Source organism: Neomonachus schauinslandi, chromosome 10 (genome assembly GCF_002201575.2).
Source record: "Neomonachus schauinslandi chromosome 10, ASM220157v2, whole genome shotgun sequence".
In the NCBI taxonomy this organism is placed as follows: domain Eukaryota; kingdom Metazoa; phylum Chordata; class Mammalia; order Carnivora; family Phocidae; genus Neomonachus; species Neomonachus schauinslandi.
In genome coordinates this window covers 118,032,234-118,038,233 of record NC_058412.1, presented here as the reverse complement: position 1 = coordinate 118,038,233, position 6,000 = coordinate 118,032,234, and positions in this window count along the sequence as shown.

Here is a 6,000-nt window from a genome sequence, read left to right as displayed (position 1 = left end):
GAGGACCAACCTAGTGCATAACATGGTGACCAGAGCTAATAATACTGGAAAAAAAGAAAGAAAGAATTGAGTGAGAAGGCACAGAATAGTGTGTGACTCCAGGAATATGTGTGAATGTAACATTTTTAATTACCCATTTCTGACCTTGATTTCTGAGTGATTTTGGTATAAGGTAATAAAACGGGACAAGGTGGAGTAGGCAGAGCCCACTGGAACTGAAAGACTGATAAGATATTGGGGTCTTCTGTCAATTTTCTGTAAGAGTATTTAGGCAGCCGCCCACAGAGACGAATCCACCGACCCGCACAGGTGCTCCCCCTTGAGCAGAGGCTCCTGGTGCCCCGCCCACTTGCCCTCGCCCTCATGACCCACCTGGGGCAGCAGGTGGAGGGATTTCCGCTGGCATGCCCCCCTGCAGTGCCTGTTCCTACACCTCGAAATTCTCCAAAAGAAACGGGGTTTGGAAGTCAGCACATAAATGTCCCAGCCTCCCACCCTGGGAAGATATTAAAGTGCATACCATCTCTCAGGGGTCCCCAGCAGGATTAAGCCCCAGCTATAATCATATACTAATTAGCATGCCATTCTGGGGGACTTTTCTTCCTTCTCTGTCCTGCTTTCCCTACTTTCTCCCCTGTGCTTCCCGGGATCACCTCCCAGATAAAGGAGCCCGCACCCAAGTCCTTGTCTCCAGAAGACATGAACTGAGACCGTACCCTCCAATAAAATAGGAGCTAGGACTCTGACCCTCCTTGAGGTTCAAGTATATAGAAACATGTACAACAGACAAGGGTGAACAGGAATAGAGCCAGATGACAGGGAGGACCCTGTGTCAGAGAGTGAATGCTGCAAGGCCGAGACACTGGATCAAGGGGACCAATGCAACCTTGATGGTCTAAGGGTTGGGGACAGCTTGGTTCCATGTAGATGGATGAGTCTGGTTCTGGCTCTTTCCTCCACCAGTGCCACACCTGCCCAGTGTTCATTACTCCTTTCTAGCTTCCTCTGAGGAAACTGTCTGTCCTCCTTGTGTACATTATTGGTTGCAGGGACATTAGAGGTGACCACTTCCCATGTGGGAGGTCAAAAAGAAATGATCCTCCTTCTTCTGGCCACTATCTAAGCAGGACCAGGGACAGGCAAGCAGCCTGTGGTTAGAAGCCAGACGCCCTCCCTGAGGACTTGAGTCTTGAGAGAAGAAGGGAGAGGTGGGAGGAAATGGCTAGAGCCCATGCATGGCTGCAGAGGATGGGGGCTCCTGGCCAGACCAGTCTTGCCACGAGATCACTGCTGGGCTTCCTGATTCAGATATCTACAGGGCTCGTGTCTGCCCTGGTCCGCCGCCTCTAACAATCCTGAGGTCCCAAACGTCCAAATGATTTCCTTTTGCTTGAATTTAGCCAGTGGATTTGTTATTTACAACCTGGGACCTTCACTGATGTTTGCAATGCAGGAGCCCCTTGGGTGGGAAACAGATGGGGGGGCTAAAAAAGTTCTAAATCTAAGAGCTATGAAATATATTTGGAACCCGGGCAGTTTTGCAATGACATACCCATCGAATGAGCATAAATCAGGGGGAGGAAGTGTTCTTTGTCCCTCTTGCCTCCTGGAATCATGATTACCTGGGCAATTAAAGAGAATGCACCACAAAGGCAGTATGAACAGAAAGCTTCAACAGAGTCATCAGATTACAAAGTCCCAGTGCCACCATCCAAAGCATTTGGGGCTCACAGAGTCAGGAAGGTCCTTCCCCTCACTCCACAGAGTGACAATAGCATCAGGGCTTGGCGAAAGAACCCAAGATTAGAATATGCCCATCAAACAGCTACCCTTGGGCGTGCCGCTGTGGACGGCACCCTCAGAGAGACAGGGTGCTCTAAAGTCAGGGTGTGGCTTTGTCATCTCAGTTTTGCTGGCAAAGAGAGTGGCTACAGGACTGATTGATGAACATGTGGAAGCTTCTCTAGAAACCCCCCAAGCCCTCCGGGAAAGAGGAGCATAGAAGAACCCTTCCCACAATGAAGCAGGTGGGATCTGGAGGGCCCCAGGTCCTTACTGTGCTGCGCCCAGGAGACCAGCAAAGGCAGGATCTGCCTGGGTCAATCCAAAGGCAGAGCTCTTGAGCAAACTACCTTACCCCTCTGAGCTTCACTCAGCTAATCTACAAATTATTTCACTCTCCCCTTCATTAGGCAGTTGCGAGGCCTAACGGAAATAACGTATATGTTATGCTAAGCCGTTACATCCTATTATATACATTTGTGCTGCCCGTGCAAATTCTATGTACGGCCATGATAGACGTGCCTGGCACATGCATTATTAGAACTTCATCTCAAATGTGTACTGAACTAAGGAACTAAGTCTGAAACAGGTTAAAGATTTACATGTAAAGGAGGAAACTCTAAGGGGAGGGGTGTGGGGGATGGGCTAACTAGGGGATGGGGATTAGGGAGGGCACTTGCGGTGATAAGCACCGGCTGATGTATGGAAGTGTTGAATCACTGTATTGTACACCTGAGACTAATAGAACACTCTCTGTTAACTAACGGGAATTCAAATAAAAACTTAAAATGTTTAGGCTAAATAAATAACGGAGGAAACTCTAAGTTCAAAAGGTCACTGTTGAGAATATCACGACATGCCACCCCAAGATCACCGGGCTGAGCCAGATGCCTGGGTGAGCAGGACAGCAAGCCATCCTCCATGGATGTGCCATTGTCCTCCTTCCCAAAGTTGTGGACTCGTTCAAAGAAAATGCTCTCTCCCACTAAAGAAGGCCTGATTTTCCACTCAAGTTAGGTAACTCTGTGCCAAACCCACCAATATGCCCTAAATTCAATCTGCAAGAGAAAACTGAAATCAATATTTTACTGATCACAGAATTCACTATGGCTTAAGGCAAAACAATAAAGGTGTAAAAAATTGACAGACCTAACTCTAGAAATTTAAAAATTAACAACAAATTGAAAAAAATATTTCCAACGTATGTGATAAAGAGTTAATATCATTAAGGTTTTCTTAAGAGTTGGATCACCCCCCTAGCAGTAAGAAGACCAATGCGGAGATAGGGAAACCCACGGTCCAAGGACAGAGAGAGAAAGTTCACATACAAAGAACCATAAATGGCAAATAAAGAAGATTTAAAAGGCACAGCCCACGCATAATCAAAGAAATGCAAATTAAGACAGCAATGTGATTTCACTGGTAATCTATTACATTCGCAAAGATTAGGAAAATCCAACACTGGTGACACTGGAGTGAGCGAGACACTCATATACCGCAGGTGGGAGTATAAATCAGTTCAAATTCCTAAAGCGCAGTGTGGCAATATGTATCAAAGATGCTGACATTATTCATACCCACTTAAGGATTTCATCCTAAGGAAAGAACTGGAAATGCGAACAAATATTTATTTACAAAAATGCTCACCATACAATTACTTATGGCGGCAAACAAATGGATGCACCTGACAGTAAACAACGGGGGAGTGAGTAAATAGCATATGGTTCATCCGCACTGTAGAGTATTAAGAAGCCATTAAAGAACACACCGAAAACACACGTTACAAAAAAATAGATGATAGGATCACAACTGTGTAGAAATAAAATTTTATTTATGCATATCGTATATGCATAGATAAAGGACGGACATTTTATACTCCAAAATGTACATTGTGTTTACCTCTGGGAGGCAGGGTGAGAAAACAAACAGGACTTCAGATTCCACTCTGGCTGGTCTTAGCAGCAAGAAATAAGGAGGACTGACCCATGGGCCAATCAGGAGGAAACTCAGAGTCTTCAACATGCAGGGATCTTTCTTAATGGTATCCTGATACTCATGAGACTGGAACATTTGGGTTACATGAATTTAAGAATGGAAAAGGGGATATGAGAGCAGATATGAGGGAGATTTTAAAATTCACAGAGGGGCACCTGGGTAGCTCAGATGGTTAAGCATCTGCCTTCGGCTTAGGTCAAGATGCCAGGGTCCTGGGATCGAGTCCCATGTCGGGCTCCCTACTCAGCGGGGAGTCTGCTTCTCTCTCTTCCTTCTGCCCCTCCCCCACCACCACTCATGTTCTCTCTTGCTCTCTCTCACCCTTTCTTGCTCTCTCTCTCAAATAAGTAAATAAAATCTTTTTTAAAATAAAAAATAAAATGAACTGAGAAAATGCAGTACAGCCTGTATACTGATGGTCTTGAAAAAACCCTGCAGGTAATTTTCTAGAAAAGTTACACTGTTCTAATGAACAAAACTGATTCAATAAGTATTGCAAGATCTGAACACACCAACCTGGATGGAAGTTCTTACCAATGCAATAAGCTAAGAAACAGAAATAAGTGTTTAACTATTGACAAGAAAGAATCAAATAGGCATTATTTGCAAACATTTTTATTATAAATCCAGAAAATGTAAGATAAGTAGTAGAAGGATTTGAAGAGCTAATAATAGAATTCCATTAGATAGCAAGATATAAAATAAATATATATAAATCTATGACTTTCCAGGAGATCAGCAATTACCATTTATAAAGGTAAATGAAAAATATGCAATCCATAGAACGAAGGTAATTGATAATCATATTCAGAGCCCCAAGGGCCTTCCAGATGAACCTCTCTGGTAACTAGCAGTTACGCATAGCATCAGTGTGACATGCTGCTTCCGCTAATTCTATGTTCCTAATTCTGGCTGTTCTAGGGACTTTAGGAATGATCGGCATCTGAAGCATATTGAAGAAAACCAGAGTTTTCCCTACACTTCCTATTTAAACTCAAACTTCTGCTTTTCCCTGAATGGAATTCCATATTAACAGAACTTGACAACGGAACTTCAAGCTGCACTTGGAAATCAGTCATTGCTTTAGTTAGATCTGAGTAAGAGTTCTCCAGGACACTGGAAGAGGTCATCTCAGACTCTCTCCTCCCATCTTTGAAAATCTAATGACCTATTCATTCTAATGCCAAAGACTGTCACAACCCATCCTTCTACTTGTGGCTGGAAATTGCCTTTTGACATCCTGAATTCAGAGACATTAAAACATGTGAGGTGAGGGACCATGCACTAAGTTTCGTTAGAACTAAGGAAAGGGGGGTTATCTTAGAAATGTAAAGAATGCAACCAACTTATTTATGAGCCCAGGAATAAAAGAGAGACCAGCCAAATCTGGTTTTGTCTACCAAACCAACGAGGGGATAGCTCGTGATAAAGAGAATGATAATCATCTTAATGATGCTGGTGTCGGTGGAGGGAATGGAGGGCCAGCAGGGGACATGGTGACAGGAGTGGGAATGGATGATGGTGGGCGTTGGGATGAAGATGCGGATGATGAAGAAGGGAAAACCATGGGCACACCACCACCCTGAGGGTGAGATGTCCTCGCGAAAGCCTGAAAAGAAGGAAAATCACTCCGGGTTCATCTCTTCCCTTGGTTAAGGTATCTTGAGTGTGTCCAAAGAAAGTTTTAAGCTTCCAGTGTTTGTCTCATCTTTGGAGCAAATTCTCAAAGACTTCCCTACCCCAGATGACCGAAGAATTCCGCCTATTTGATCTTTCTGATAGAACTCCTAAACCAATTCCAATTTTGGCAAGTATATCCGTTGTGACTTGCTTCACCCTCAGCCTCGGTTATACCCCCCAGGGGTGAGCATGTAAGTTAGTGAACATCTGGTCAGGTCACCTGCAGGGAACTGAATAGGAGAATGAGTTACAGTCCTCAGAAGGCTTCATATTCAGGACGTAAAGGAAAAAGGATGTAGAAGAACCTTCATTTGACACTTAATATATGTGCAGGCCTTGTCCCCTGTGTTTCATGTATATTTTCTCATTCAATTCATCCAACAAGCCCACTTAATCAGATACAATACCCCCATTTTACAGATGGGGAAATTGGGGCTCGTAGCCTCTCCCACTCAACTGCACACCCTGTGGAGGCAGGGACCACGACTCTTCTGCACACCAGTCTCTCCCCAGGGTCTAGCACAGAGCTGGCACTCGGTAGGC